Below are 17,301 nucleotides of genomic sequence, written 5' to 3'. Positions count from 1 at the left end.
GATTGACAGTATCTTGCGTCATTTCCCGCTCCCACCCCTCTCCACCGATGCCTTGAAGTTAATCTGATTTGCCAGGACCACAAAGCAAGCTTAAGGAAGGTTAGAACTTAGGATCTTCAGTACCCCACATACTGCAAGTGAAAACTGTCGCCCAGGACTTTTTTTCAGTGCTTCCTCCAGGCTGATATTGTTGAGACACAGGCTGATGAAAGAATGGAAGGTGCTGTCTCCGGACCCGGGCGGGGCAGGGCGGGCAGAAGGAGGGGGGCAGTACCACTGCTCCGCAGCGCCGGCCCCAGACCGCGGTTCTCCCTGGAGGCGGCAATGCGTCTGTGTGCGCACTTTTCCAAGAAGTTAAATTTAGAACTACATGTAGATGTGCTTATATAAATATGTCTCTGCCTTATTTTTCAAGGCATTGAAGAAGACAGTGACAGGGCTGGGATCTTCTGTGTGGTTAAGCCCAGGGGCCTGGGGCAATAGGACATACAGGAAACCTGGCAGGAGCCATATGATTCTCCACTTTAAAAAATTTTTTTTTTTTGCGGTACGCGGGCCTCTCACTGTGTGGCCTCTCCCGTTGCAGAGCACAGGCTCCAGACCCGCAGGCTCAGCGGCCATGGCTTACGGGCCCAGCCGCTCCGGGGCACGAACCCGTGTTCCCTGCATCGGCAGGCGGACTCTCAACCACTGCGCCACCGGGGAAGACCTACTTGTTTTAATTTTAAAAAATTATCTAGGTATTATATGAATTCCTTCTCCGTGTAAAAATTGAACATAACAAACAAGGCTAGTATTTCCTTAAACCACTCCCCGCCTCCCTATCCTAGTTTCCTTCCCAGTTTGGTGTCTACCAGTCTAGAACTTCTTCTACACATTTACATTATATAGAACATATATAATATAAATGTACAATATATATGTGTATATATAGATATAGATCCATACAAAATATGCAGTTTTGTGTGTGTGTTTTTGTGTAATTTTATAGGAATAGTATCACTCTGTATAAACTATTAAACAACCTCTCTCTCCTACTGAATTACACATCTTTGGCGATCTTTCCATGAAAATACATATAGATGTATCTAGTTCTCTTTAACTGCAGCATCATATTCTACAGTGTGTTTATGCAGGAGTTTATTAAACCTACTGAGCACAAGGAATGAAACTTAGTATATACTTAATAGATGGTTGTTGAATACATGAATAAATAAATTTTCTTAGCTGGGCAAGGTCAGGGGAAAATCTCTTTAGAAATGGATACATGCATATGCTGTGTGTAATCAAGAGATGACCATATCCTGTACTTAGTCATAGAATAATTTCCTCACATGATACTAGTAATAACAAACATTCGTTAGTCACTTACTGTGTGCCAGACACTGTATAAGCACTTCACATGCATTTTTTCGTCCACAATGTAGATGTTATTATTATCATCTTCATTTTACCAATGGGGAAATTAAGGCTCAAAGAAGCTCTGTAACTTGCCCCAGGCTCCCTGCTAGCAAGGGGTGGAACCTGCTTTCCAACCCAGAGGCCAAGTCCTGAATGATGACCCACTGTGTTGTTACCCTACTTTTTACAACATGGGGGAGAGAGAGAGGCAGGGAGGACATTTTGCATTCTCTGCTTCTGTTTTACTCTCTTACCTTCTATATTTCTACTTTTAAAAATATAACTTGAAGGTGAAGAGTAAGGGTTCTAGGATGGGATGGAAAGCAGTAGGGACAGAAAGGACAAGAAATGAAGGTTAAGTGTAGTTGAGGGGAAGTAGTAAAGGTAGTGGGTTGAAAAAAGGAAATAGAAATTCCTCGAATTTGGGGCTGGAGCACCCAAGTAATATAAAATAAACTTGAAAAATTTTTTAACAAATATGACCTATAATATATCAAGGCAAATTAGTGGGGGAGAATGGTAACTTTCAGAGAGAGTGAAGATTCAGAGAGATGTCCCAGAAAGTCCAGTGGGCTGGGGTGAGAAGGAATCAGAAACCACAACCTTCAGGACCTGATAGTCCAAAGAGAGATTTCCAGAAAGGTAAGTGAAGAATGGCACACCAAAGTTTCCTTTTTAAGTAAGTGCCCTGAATGACCAGTTGATGAGCACCCTTGCTTTGGGGCAGTGGGGTACAGTTAAAAGAAGGTGACAAATGAACTATTGGAAAGAGAAATTAAGAAAACAATCTAATTTACCATCATGTCAAAGTGAATAAAATGCCTAGGAACAAACCTAATTTTCCAAGTACAGGTATATTGGAAAACTATAAGACACTGATGAAAGAAATTGAAGACAGCACAAACAGATGGAAAGATATATTGTGTTCTTGTATTGGAAGAATTAATATTGTTAAAATGACCATACTACCCAAGGCAATCTACAGATTCAGTGTAATCGATATCGAAATATCAATGGCATTTTTCACAGAACTAGAACAAATAATTTTAAAATTTGTATGGAAACACAGAAGACCCCAAATAGCCAAAACAATCTTGAGAAAGAAGAACAGAGCTAGCTGGAGGAATCACGTTCTCTGACTTCAGACTATACTACAAAGCTACAGTCATCAAAACAGCATGGTAGGGACTTCCCTGATGGCGCAGTGGTTAAGAATCTGCCTGCCAATGCAGGGGACATGGGTTCGACCCCTGGTCTGGGAAGATCCCACATGCCATGGAGCAACTAAGCCCGTGCGCCATAACTACTGAGCCCACGTGCCACAACTACTGAAGCCCACTCCTACAGCCTGTGCACTGCAACAAGAGAAGCGACCACAATGAGAAGCCCGTACACCACAACAAAGAATAGCCTCTGCTCTTGGCAACTAGAGAAAGCCTGCACGCAGCAACAGAGACCCAATGCACCCCAAAATAAATAAAATAATACATTTTAAAAATATATAAAAAACAGTATGGTACTGTCACGAAAACAGACACACAGATCAACAAAACAGGATAGAGAGCCCAGAAATAAACCTATGCACTTATGGTCAATTAATCTATGACAAAGGAGGCAAGAATATACAAAGGAGAAAAGGCAGTCTGTTCAATAAGTTGTGCTGGGAAAACTGGACAGCTACATGTAAAAGAATGCAATTAGAACGTTCTCTAACACCACATACAAAAATAAACTCAAAATGGATTAAAGACCTAAATGTAAGACCGGATACTATAAAACTCCTAGAGGAAAACATAGGCAGAATACTCTTTGACATAAATCGCAGCAATATTTTTTAGGATCCATCTCCTAAAGTAAAGGAAATAAAAGCAAAAATAAACAAATGGGACCTAATTAAACTTAAAAGCTTTTGCACAGCAAAGGAAAATGTTGACAAAATGAAATGACAACCTACTGAATGGGAGAACATATTTGCAAATGGTATGACCCATAAGGGATTAATATCCAACATACAAAAACAGCTCATACAACTCAACATCAAAAACAAACCAATTCAAAAATGGGCCAAAGTACTGAATAGACATTTTTCCAAAGAGGAAGTGCAGATGGACAGCAAGCACATGAATATATGCTCAACATTGCTAATCATCAGGGAAATGCAAATCAAAACCACAAGGAGATGTCACCTCACACCTATCAGAATGGCTATGATCAAACAGAACACAAATAACAAATGTGGAGGAAAGGAAACCCTTGTACACTTTTGGTGGGAATGTAAATTGGTGGAGCTACTGTGGAAAACATATGGAAGTTTCTTAAAAACTAAAAATAGAACTATTATATATCCCAGCAATTCCACTCCTGGATATATATCCAAAAAAACCCAAAACACTAATTCGAAAAGATACATACCCCCCAATGTTCATAGCAGCATTATTTACAATTGCGAAGATACGGAAACAACCTAGGTACACATCAACAGATGAATGGATAAAGAAGATGTGGTATATATATGCAATGGAATACTACTCATGCATAAAAAATAATGAAATTTTGCCATTTGCAGCAACATGGTTGGACTTGGAGGGCGTTATGGTAAGTGAAATAAGTCAGACAGATTAAGGCAAATACTGTATGATATCATTTATATGTGGAATCTAAAAAATACACCAAACTAGTGAATATAACAAAAAATAAGTAGATTTCACAGATATAGAGAACAAACTCGTGGTTACTAGTGGGGAGAAGGAAGGGGGAGGGACAATATGGGGGTAAGAGATTAGGAGGTACAAACTATTATGTATAAAATAATCTATGAGGATATATTTTACAACACGGGGAACATAGCCAATATCTTATAATAACTATAAATGGAGTATAACCTTTAAAAACTGTGAATAACTATATTGTACACATGTAACATACATAATACTGTACATCAGTTATACTTCAATTAAAGAAAAAAGAAGGTGGCCAACTAGTTATGGCAGGGTGTTATGAAGTGGATTTGAGAGCAGAGCCAGATGAAGAAACTAAGCCTGGAGAAACTAAAGATCAGCGGATCAGGCCCAATCTTAGCCCAAACACGGGTGTTTCCTTCTGCAGTGTTCCTACCGGTCACTCAGCCTCTGAATGAATTCCACTGGGGACAGAAAGCTTATTCTTTCAGAGCTCTTGATAGAAGCCTAGATATTTTTAGGAAGTTCTTCATTTTACTTAGGTAAAATCAACTTTCCTACTTAAACCAGCCTCGGCCCATTTTCTTCCCTCCGGAACAAATGTGGAATGGCTCTGGAGCACCTAATGCACTTGCCCTACTGCCCAGCTACCTCCAACACCCTCACCCTCGGGCTAAATATGTCTTCAATTATTCATCACTTTCTCTCACCATCCTGAATTATATTCTCTGGATATACTCTGATTTGTCAAGGTTCCCCTTAAAATAGAACTCCTAGAAGTGATTACAGTAGGCCAGACACTGTGTGCCCACTGATGGGACAGTGGGACTTTTACTGCCCTTGTGCGGACCGTCTTATTAATGTGGCTTAAGATGGTTTGCTTTTGTAGCCCCAGAAGTTAACTGCAACCCCAGCCAGGGATTTTCTAGCTGTTGCACTCCCCTGTGCCAACAAGATCTCTTCAGAAGATCTCCCTGAATGGCTTCTTCCAAGGTTAATGGACCAGTGTTTTCAGTGGCGGATTTGGAGTGCTTTTGTTACAGTATTAAAAATGACTAACTCACTAAATAATTAATTATTTTGGGCCATGCATGCATTGTGAACATGAATTGTGTTAAATCCCATTCTATGCACCTGAAAGAAAAATTAAAATTTAAAAAAGGTCTACTGAATGGGGAGAAGGGGGATCAGTTGTATACTAGCATTCCCTATACCTTCCAGAATCCCGGTCTTCTCCCCAAATAGTGCTGGGCCTGATATAAACTTGAAAATTTCCTCATATCTAGCCAGTGACCAGGTCATCCCATGAACTGTTTGTTATATTTATAGAGTGCTTGCTCAGAGGCTTCTTTTCATTAGTCTATCTCTGGTTACTATTTAAGAAGGTCCCTAAAAGTAGGAGTTTGGGATTTTCTTAAATAGTGGCGTTCTCTTCTCAAGCTCATTCCTGTCTGTGCTTGACTATGCAGTCAAGGTCATCAGTCTTTTATTCTATATGTATATTTCATCATGCTCTCCTTTGGCTTCTGTGATACTGACCTCTCCTGGTTTTCCTCTTGTCTAACTGTACCCTCTTTTTGGTTCTCCTTCACATCTCTCCGCCTCTGCAGTGTGCTCTCCCTAGGTTACCACATTCATTCCCATGCTTGCCACTTCCATGTGTATATCTACCATTTGCATCTCTTCTCCGAAGCCTAGACTTTTATATCAACAGCCTACTTGACATCACAATTTAAATAGTATTAAGTGTTGCAAACTGAACTTATTCACAACCAAGCTGTTGCTCTCCAAGTACCCCCAAACTGCTCACCTTGCAGTTTTTGTTACATGAATAAATGGCATTGCCATCTAATTTGTTTCTCAGTCCTGAAACCTGAGAGGTATATATTGAGACAGTGTAGCATCCTGATCAAAGGCTAGAATGCCTGGTTCACTATGAGCTCTGCTGCTTACCAGTTGTTGACTTGGGTACATTTGTCACCTCACTGAGCCTCAGTTTGCTCATCTGGGAATGGGGAAGATGAAAACACCCCATAGGATTATTGTGAGAATTAAGTGAGTTAAAGTGAACACTGGCCATGGTAAATAACCTGGCCATAGTAAATAATCCACAAATGGCAGCTCTTGGTGGGATTTCTACCCACCTCTCCTAGAGCCAGAAACAGATTTACTGTGAAGGAAATGAAGTTCAAGCTTGCCTAGGACCCTTTCAAACCCTGTACCTAACTTTTATTTATATAATTTTGTATTTGTAATTTTGTAAATTTTTTCAAACAGCATTCACAAATTGTATATATTTCAGGGCTACAAAACTTAGATCTGCTCCTGCCTACAACCCTACATAAAAACATCCCCGAATACCATAGAAAATATGTCCCCTGATCTCCATTTCAACTAACACAAGCCTATCTAAACACTGTCAGCCCTTGCCTGGACCATTATAGTAACTTCCTAAATCGTCTCTTTACCTCTGATTTTTCCCTGTCTAATCTATTCTTGAGCCAGAGTAATCTCTCTAAGAAGCAAATCTTTCTTAAAACCTTTCAGTGGAATACTACATAGAAATTTGAAAAAAAAATACACCTTGGTAGACTTCACTCTATGTACGTTAAACCTCAATCAAAATTTTGCTTTAAAGACACTCATCACTAATTTCCAGTTGTCCTCGGATATGAAATTCACACTCCTTGATATGGATACTTTTAGTTGCCCACCATAATCTCTCCTTATACCCTGCTCCAGGCTTTGATCTTTCCGGAAGATTCTTGATTTTGTTTAGTTCAGGGTGGACCCTATTGACAGGCTAGTATAACTTATAGACCCCCTTTCAGAATAATCTCTTTTAATATATAAAATATATCAGGTTATAAAGAAAACAAATTATTTTGAAATACAGTTATCAAAAACAAATTTGTAAATTAATAATATATGTATCCCTTTATTAGTGCATGAAATAAAAAGATTATAAATTTAAAATATAGGCATTATGCGCGTCCGGAGCCTGTGCTCCACAACGGGAGAGGCCGCAGCAGTGAGAGGCCCGCGTACCGCAAAAAAAAAAAAAAAAAAAAAAGGCATTAAAATTAAGTTTAAATTTTTAACAGATCTATCGGTGTGAAGGCTATTGCTATTTAGCATGAATGAGAACATTAAATTGTGGGGCTGTCTTTGGCTCACCTCCTTCCATGTATTGATCAAAAAACAGGTGAAATAGGGAATGCAGGAAAGCAATGTAACCGTAACTGTATTGTGATATGAAAATATTTGTGATTTTTATTGTGATAAAGTCATAGACACTACTATTACTACTGTGGATTTTTTTTTTTTGCCTACCTTCATAATTGAAAGAAATAAGATTTCAGTTAGAGATTATTAAAAAATAAAGATATAATGTTTTCCAATCCCAGTTTACAGATCTCCCTGAATACTTTCCTACCCAAAGTGTTCATGGGCCCCAGGTTAAGACCCTTTCATTTAGGTATCACTGTTCCCGGAGCATGTGGTCAGGCCTCAGTAGGTGAATTACGGTAAAACAGTCACAGTAGTTCCACTCCTTTCACCAGTGTTAGTTTTTGGCATTGGCACAACACAAATTTGACTAAGGAGACATGGTTACTAACCGGCTGGGGGAGGAAGGGGTGGGAAGGGATGGGAAGGGATGGGGTAATGCTTCTAGGAAGAGTTTATTTGCTCTTAAAAAATGAACTGCAGCAACCATCTAAGCATCATAAGAGGATCTAGCTCAAGAATGGCAGGAGGCAACATGGAAAGAACCTTCATCCTTGGTGCCATGTTTGAGCAGCTGACATATCCACTCCTGTAACAATGTGCCTTTGCTCCTCTTGTTATGTTAGATAATAAACTTCTAAATTAGTCTATTATTAGCAGCAGAAAGCACCCAAACTTATACCAACTGGCCCTTGCCTGTCTTTCTAACTTCATCTCCTGCCATTCTTCCCCTAACTCCCTGGGCTTTGGTTTCCAGCTCTTTGCCATTTGCTGCCTATACCTCTGTGCCTGACCAGCTCTTTCTTGGTTTCTCAGGTCTGAGCTTGAATATTCTTTCTTCAGACAGACTTGCCTGACCCTCATTTTCTAAATTTTATACCCTCTCCCACTCCCTCACCCCCTGCCATTTCGTCTGTTATTCCTCCATAGACCTTATTGCAACTTGCACTTAATAAAAGTTTTCTTGCTATTTAGCATGAATGAGAACATTAAATTGTGCGGCTGTCTAAAAGTTTCTAATTTCTATTTTTCTTGTTAGACTGAAAGCTTCATGAGAGCAGGAGCCATGTCACTATTGTATTCCCGGCATTAGCACAGTGTCTGGCATAGATACTCAGGAAGTATTTGTTGAATAAATGAGAACCTTACCTCCTCCTGGTTCTCTTCTGGTTAGACATTGTTTAACATTGTAACCTACAATGTGATAAAAGTATTCACTCTTCTGATGGTTATATCTCATTTCTGTTTCATATCTTATTACATTGTCCAGAACTTGCAGAGCAAGTTTAAATAATCATAATGTTATTAGGTGCTTTCGGTTTTTTCCTGATTTTAGTAAGAATGTCTCTATTGGCTGTTGCTGTGGCTCTGTGTGTGATATTTTTAAAAATCGTATTAAGGAAGTATTTTTCTATTCCTGAGAGATGCTTAAATATGGAACAAGTTGGAAACGTGAGGCAGCATAACTGGGTTTTTTTTTTTTTTTTTTTACATTCTATAAGACTATGGTCTATTTCATACAGAAAATTACATTGATGATAGAATTTGACTCTTTTCTTTTATCTTGTCTCATTTTTCTATGTAAGTCTAGTTGCGAATCAACTGAATGGTAAGTCTTAGGTTGCCGAAATTATATAATGGATTGGCTAAGTGACACACATAAGTATCGAGCATTACGGCTAAAGAATATTGACTGAATATGTATCTGTTATCTACCCTTACTTTCATTGTTCCTTCCTAACATAAACTACGTATTAAATACATATTTTAGTATATACCACCTATAACTACTACTTAAAGAGTGCTTACTTCGTGCCAGCTCAGTGCAAATCACTTCATATCTCATATCTTATTTAATCCTCACAAAATGCTATGAGGTGGGTACCATCACTCTTATTCCCATTTTACAAATGACAAAATTGAGTTTTAAGGAAGGTCAGTTTATTTCCCTCAACACAGCTGAAAAGTGGTAAATAATAATAAATGATGAAATCTTCTGAAATGCAATAATGTCATAAAACATTTCACCTTTTAGAACCAAAAAATCATGTTTGAATTAATATCTGGGATTATGGCCTTAGGAAATTGATTGTAAGGCTTTTTTCCTAGTGCTTACTAAACCTCATGGTCTCATAAGATATTTTTGTTGTGTACACTCCACATTCAACTAAGATCATCCATGCCTGCCCAGGTCAACACTTTGCTCTTATAGACACATGGAACCACATCACTGTTTATAGTCCCAGCAAGGGATGCCATCAGTGCTGTGACACTTCCAAGACCATCCAAGTAGAGGAAGTGCTTGTGTCTTTATTGCAGGTATAATGTACTCTGATCATATTAATTTTATGAAAATCAATATGATTACAAGAGATTAAATGAAGTGGATTTAATACTCTATAGAAGAATTCTTCCCACATCTTCAATAAATTTCCTTTCAAAATTCAACTTCCTTAGTGCTTTTAAAGTATGATTTACAAAATTTTCAGAAACAATCCTGTTACATAAAATACTGTATTTAAAATGGAAATCATTCAACAAATATGCCTCCTAGTTGTGAATTCAATGCTTATAACTTAAATTTCCTTAGTTAATCCTTACAACAACAACATGAGATAGATATTATTCCTAATTTATAAATAAACATATTAAAGCTTATAGAAACTGAGTAGAGGCCGAAGACTGACTTTCATTCACCTTTTTAGTCTGCATATTCATAGAGGGTTTGGGGTGGGTGACAGAAACTGTGGAACAAAGGCAGTAAACACATGGTAGAAACAGATTCATATCCAAGTTTGCTAACTCTAATTCCAGTGTTCTTTCTGCTACACCATCCTGACTCTAATAATATTTTCTGTAGCAGCAGCAAATGAGGAGGTGTTACCAAGGAAAGCCAACTGAAATGAAACTTAGGGACTCCTCTCTGAAATAAGGTGGGCTGAATGTAGGCATACAGCAATTATGTTGAACTTAGTACACCTTCATAATACTGTTCTCTCACTGTAGTTGCACTGGCAAGGGAAAGGTCATCGACTCAAATATGAGCCTGATTGCTGACGTTTGGCTGCAGAAGTGACTAGCATGATCCATGTATAAACAAAAGTCCTGGAGCTCTCTGTTTCCAGTAATGGCTGACTGAGTAATCTCAGTGAACTTTCCGCAAAGAACAGAAAGTTCTGTGTAAATATTTTTAAAAATCTGTTTGAAAACATCAGACAGCTAAAAGATAGTAAAGAATTATTGTCTGGGATATGGAGGAGATAGATGCACAGGGAGGTGAGCCTAGCAGCTAGGGCCACTTTTCCTTTGGGGGCATTTGCCAATTCTGGGGGAAATATTGAGACCCTGAGAAGCTGAGCAGAGTTGTTGTTTTTTTTTTTTAAATGCTTATTTATTTTTACAGTTTTATTGAGATATAATTGACTTACAACGCTGTGTAAGTTTAAGGTATACAATATAATGACTTGACTTACATATATTGTGAAGTGATTATCACAATAAGTTTAGTTAATATTCATCATCTCGTACATTATAGATACAAAAATAAAAAAGAAACATTTTTCCTTTGTGATAAGAATTTGAACAGAGTCTTTGAGAGATCTTCATGGGGCTAGGGTAGGGATTAGAGTCCAGGACTTGCCAAGTTGTTGGGGGTCCTAGTGAAGCCTCCTTGATTAGATTGTACCTTGAAAGTTCATACTCAAACTATAAGGGTAAACCCAAAGTAGACTGCAACTCTTAGAGAGTTAAGATTTGTTTTAAATCATCTCAATGCCTGAAATTGGATTGAAGTTATCTCAAATTGCTCATACCTCCAGCTACCTAATATAAGCAAGCATACATAAAACCTCTTTGGAGAAAGAAAACATCTTTGTATGCTAATTAGTTTTATGAACAGTTCTGTAAATACATTGCGCAGCACAAAATAAAAAATAACCAGGCACACAAGGTGATAAAACTTTATGAACAAAATACAGCAGAAACAACAGACAACAGGAAAGGGCCCACAGGTGCTTCAGGTATTGTAGTTATCAGACACAGACTTTAAATATTGGGTTGGCCAAAAAATTCGTTCGGGTTTTTGTAAGGTGTTACAGGAAAACCCGACCGAAATTTTTGGCCAACCCAATAAATATGCTTACTGTGTTCAAAGAGATAAGACAAGATAGGGAATTTAAGAATAAAACTGGAAACTATATGACACAATACAATAAGCAACACAAAAATAAAAATTAAGACTTCAATAACTGTGTTTGTACATTAGACACAGAGAATTAGAAAACTAGAAGAAAGGTCGGAAGAAAATATCAAGAAAAATAAGGATGACTAAAAGATATAGAGGATACAGTGAGAAAAGGTAACATATATATTATGGGAATCTCAGAAGGCTTGAGGAGAGGAAAGAGATAATGGGCCAGAAATAATATTTGAAGAGATAATGGCTGAGGATTTTGAAAAACTAATGGAAGAAATCAAGCAACGAATTTACAAAGGTCTAGGAAACACAAGAAGCATAAATACAAAAAAATTCTAATCTACAAACAACAAAGAAAAACCAATGAAAACCAAAGATAATGTGTTATTAAAAGCATAAATCCTTTACATGCATTTACATGCATGCAAATCTTTGTTAGATTTTTAGCCATTGCCACTATTCATAAAGCTTATCTTCTTTTGTGGTTTTGTGTCTGATCTATTTTTGCACAGTCCTTGATTGCTTATAGGTAAATTTCTTTGCTTTTATTAAGGGATGGTAACATTTTTTCTTCCAATAGGAATGACAGAACAGATTCATGGGGTAGCCAAAGCAACTGCTTGAGAATTAAGGTAGCAATTCCAGCACCCCTAACTATGTAGAGAATAAGATTTCTCTCTCAGGTTATAGGAAGGAAGAAGTTGACAATGGGAGTGCAGTTTTAGTAGCTGTAGTGAGGTTCTCTGAGGAAAAAAGCCAATCTAAATGAATTATTTAAGATTTGTTTATGGACTATTTTTTTAAAAAGATTGAAACACATGTTAAGTAAGACATTTAAAAGTAAAACAGGAAAGAAACAAATAATTGATAATATTCTGGGGTACAGCTGAGGGACCAGACAGTAAATTTGGATCTAAGTGTTCTGGAATAAAAACAAAGGGGATAAACTTAAGGTTACATAGCTTTTTAATTTTTTCTGAAACACAAAACATACAGATCCACTTACAAGGGGAACATTTTGCCTGGAAGTTAAGAAAAGGAGACAATAAAAATAGTTTAAAAAGCACTGGGTTTGGAGGTGAGACTATTGGGTTCAGTTCTAACTTTGCCATTCAGTAACTGCTCAATCAATCCCTTCGAGTCTCAATGACTTCTAAAGAAAGGAGGATAAAAATAATTGACCCATCTACCTCTTGGGTTGTTGTGAAAATATTCACATTCAAATAAGAAATATTAGATATAATAATATCAAAAAAGACGAGCTACTTGAGAGAATGAAAAAAAGTAACTGACTGCTTTAAATGAATTTAGGGAAACAGATAATGTTGGATTCCATTCCTGTGGACTGGTAAGAATCCAACCACAATGTGTAATTTATTGTCCCAATATTTACAACGCATGTATGGATAGGGGCAGGGAAGAATATGAATTCCAGGAACAAAAACCTAAATTATAAAGATCTTTGGCAAGAGTCTGTGGTGAATTTTGAAATAGATTGTTTTTTAGGTTAAGAAAGAAAATTGCAGTTACCAGCAATCAATATGGGTTCACTAAAAACAACTTAAAATAGCTATTCTTTTTGTTCGCATGTTACCGAACTGGTATGCTAGAGGAATGCATTGTGATTCTAGCAAAGCAACTGACAAAGTTGCTGGGTATCACTGAAGACAAGATGAAGAAAAGGGTCTAGAAGATAAAAATAATAGGTAGATTAATAACTGGTTGAAGGCCTGTAGGATATCCCACTAATGGACTGATTATCAACTAGGTGGAAGAATTTTAGCTGGCATGCCACACGGGACCGTTCAACTTGTGCAATTATCAGCTTAGATGAAGACATAGAAGACATGCTTACTCCATTTTCAGATGCTATAAAGGAAGTTAATGTCTTGAGTGATTAAGCAGGATTTTAAAAGATCTTGATAGCCTGGAAGAAACAGTGAATTGAAGACTATGAATTTAATAAGGATAAATGCAGATGGAGTAAACATTTCCCTTACATTAGAAATCAACTGCTCGGGGTGGTGGAGAGTGGGCTTAAATGCAGTTTATACAAAGATCTCAGGGTTTTAGTTATCAACAAGGTCAACATGAGCAAGTCATGTGATTTTCCATAAAAACACCCCCCAAAACAAATAAACTAAAACCCCCTTTCTTCTCAGGCCAGACTAAGAGAAATAGCCTTTCCAGACCAAGGAAATAATAGCCCTCTGTATTTGGAATTGGTTAACTCACATCTGGAAGATTGTGACTAGATAGGGGTGCCGCAGTTTAAGAGGAGCATTGACAAAGGGGAGCTGACCAGAGGAGGGTAATCAAAATGTTGGAAGGTCTGGAAACAATCATATGAAAAAACAGTTGTAAGATCTTGGTTTATTTCTGTGTGGAAAAGGGGATGGTGGGGGTCTGTGTTTACAGAAGGAGATAACATAATGTCTATAAAGAATTTAGCACAAGGCACTATACATAGTAAACACCCAATAAATGCCAAGTGTAATTATGATTTCAACAGTAGAAGACTTGAATATTCTATGTAGCCTCAAATAACAACCCTAGGAACAATGTATAGCAATTAAGGGAAACGTGAGTTATTTTGATATAGTGAAGGAAGAACTTTTACTCAGAACTATACAAAGATTTAACACATTGTTTCGTGACTTGGTCATCACCTGAGATATTATTGAAATTTCTATGTTTTTATAATAGGCATAATAATCTAATGAGGCAAAACCAGTTGGTATTATAAATTATCTTGAAGCAGATCATGTTCTATCAGTTGGCCATTTCTGAATGACAAGCTTGTATACTGAAAAAAGACACTTCATTAGTAAGGAATATGTTTATTGTCTGAGTGGGAGACATTTTTGCAGAAGGCACGATATCTTTTTTTCTTTTTTTTTTTGGCCGCACCACATGGCTTGCAGGATCTTATTTCCCCGACCAGGGGTTGAACCCAGGCCCACGGCAGTGAAAGTTCCGAGTCCTAACCACTGGACCACCAGGGAATTTCCATGACATTCTTTTCTTTTCTTTTAAGCAGGAAAATATTTCACAGGAGAATGTTAGGATCATTAGCACATAATAACATCCAATAAATATTTCTTTAATAAATTAGCTATTGAGATGGCAAACAATTGCAGTTGCCACCACCCTGTAACTCTGGAAATTCCCAAATAGAGAGAAATTGGTAATGAGAAAATGCTCCTTTCCCTCCTTGCCTTAGAGAAGACTTTTTGTTCATTGAGGAGTACTCTGTGTGCACACATGTGAGCTTAACCTTCCTTGCACCCAGAGAATTGTTCCTGCCTGAAGGTAAGGGAACCATCACTGACCTTGCTCTGCGATGAGGCATGATTTGGTGCACGAGGGACTCTTCAGCAGCTGCCATCACTTACTCCTTTAAAGCTGACAGTGCCTTTAGAAGTAGAAGCAAAATGGAAATCGCTTTTCCTCTCTTCCTTTCTTCTCTTGTTTTGGGAGGGGGTAAATAGGCATACCTCCATTTTGTTAACTGAGAAACTTGAAAGCAAGGGCTCCTACTTCGGGTTGTATAGACCTGGCCAGCACCTTGTTTTCTTCAAGGGACACTTTAACAGTCACCATTAACAGTGGAGCTAATATTTTTCCACCAAACTGTTACACTGTGAGGGAGGGACCCTGGTAAACTCAGCTCTGTGCCCTGCACCTAACCAATCACCTTGCTTTCTAGAGACCGAATCCTTTAAGGTCTCTAATACTTAAGGTGAGATGTCAGATAATTTTGATGGATAGGAAATACATACATACCAACTCTACTTAAATGTGTTTGTGGTAAGTGGTATCATAGACACATTCTATTTCTCAGCCTAAAATAACTTCAGAGATCATGTAGTTTTACATCATTACATTAAGATGAAGTTGAAAGAACTTGAGATAGTTCAAGGCATTTGCCATCAGCCTTAACATATATGTTTTATAAGTTTTATAAAATATAGGATGTAGAAATAATACTGATTTTTAAGACTTGTATCCCATGCTGCAAGAGGTGGTTTGAGGATGAGCTTCTGAGGATCAGTGGGAAGAAGATAGCTCTGTGTCAGGGGAAGCAGGTAAAGCCATGGAGAGATACTCAGATGCAGTGTGATTTATTTTTATTACTTGGGAATGGAATTGTGAGAGAAGTATTTTAAAATACAGTCAGACTTTTAAAAAAAAGTAAACAGTTATGAACAACATTAAGGTTCAGACTTTAAAATTATGTTCCACCTAAAAATTATGACAATGATATAAAGTTGTCCATATTGCCTGTTTTGCCTGTACTGGTGACAACCTCCTTTTCCTTTTCTCTGGAATCCATTTTCTTAAATTTTGTCAATTGACCAAAAAGGCAGTAATTGTATAGATTGAGAAAGCATCAAATTATAAGAATAAGAAAGAATCTAATTTATATTTTGTGTTTGAGACTAATGTTGAAGGTCATCGTATATTGTAATATACCTTCTAATGTGATTCTCTAACACATGCAAGAATTTTAGGATTTCCCATGGTGCCATTTATCTTGTTTTTGTTTCTTTTTCTTTTGTAATTATTTACTTCCTTCTAGGATTAGAGACTTTTGATTATTTTTTAAGCTGACATACGACCTTAACACCAAAGTTTTATTATTCTTTAAGGAGACTTTTTAGGATATTTGGGAACTATTTTGGCACATTTTTCTATTATACTCAGTGTCTCACAAAGTGGCTTATAATGTTTAGGATAAAAACTCTACTGAGGTTATTTTAGTCTCTGCAGCAAACCAGAGAAGCTTCGTTGTCATTCATGTAACACTGGTACTAAGAGCCTCTAGGAAAGTTGAGATGTCTCTGATTTGATGTCAACAGTTAATATGGCAACAGGAGAACCAGATTAAGTACTCCCTTTTTGAGATTAAATTGTCTGAAATGTCAAGATATGTGTGTAGTCTTGTTTCTTTGCAACTACTTCCATCACTTTCCAACCCTTAAACACAGAAACCTAAGAGTAATCGAGATAAATAATTTGGAACAAACGGTGATGGTTTATAAAGAGGCCATCCCAGTTGTGAGACTGGAAAGCCTTTTAAGTGGTATGCAGTCTGGGAAGTGGATTTTGGGTGTCTTTGACGTTTCTTGACTGTGATCCGAACAAATCGCCTGTGAAGTATAACTGGAGGGTGTTCTTGTGATGCCATGTCCTATCCCTGGCGTATAAAACTAATTCTCTGGGGTGTATGAAATGCAGTGAGATCTTTTGTAATGGTAGAATTAGGAGCCTAGATGAAGCCTAGTATTGCAGTCCAACTAGGGGCTCTGTAGATTTTAGATTTTATATATATATATATAATATTATATATATATATATTATATATATATATAATATATTTATATATAATATATATATTATATATATATATCAGAATATATATATATATTCATCTCCCAACATTTTCCTTTTCCCCTGCTTTAAATAGGCAGCCTGGTCCTTAGGGTTTTCTTACCTTGGGGATTGTTGCAGGGTAGGCAGGAGTGGGACAGGACAGGCTGATGACACAGAAACTGCTTGAAGTCATGGAACTTCTTGCCTTTGTAAAAACCTGAGCTTATTTAAGAAATTGTGCTGGGTATATTGGATAAAGAGGAAAGAGAAGGAATGCTTTTCAGGGCAAAAAGAGAAGGGAAGGAGTATTTATGAGGGCAATCAGAGTAGAGAAAGAGCATGTTCTCCAGGGAGAAGAAAAACATGTTGGATTGAACATTTGTTCCCTAAACAACATTAAAATATCAATAAAGAAATTTTTAA

The sequence above is a fragment of the Delphinapterus leucas genome, chromosome 11, assembly GCF_059928025.1.
Source record: "Delphinapterus leucas isolate spDelLeu-1000000601 "Yukka" chromosome 11, BTC_Dleu_Yukka2, whole genome shotgun sequence".
Taxonomy (NCBI): domain Eukaryota; kingdom Metazoa; phylum Chordata; class Mammalia; order Artiodactyla; family Monodontidae; genus Delphinapterus; species Delphinapterus leucas.
The sequence above is the reverse complement of the archived record's forward strand: the minus strand, read 5'-3'. Positions refer to the sequence as shown.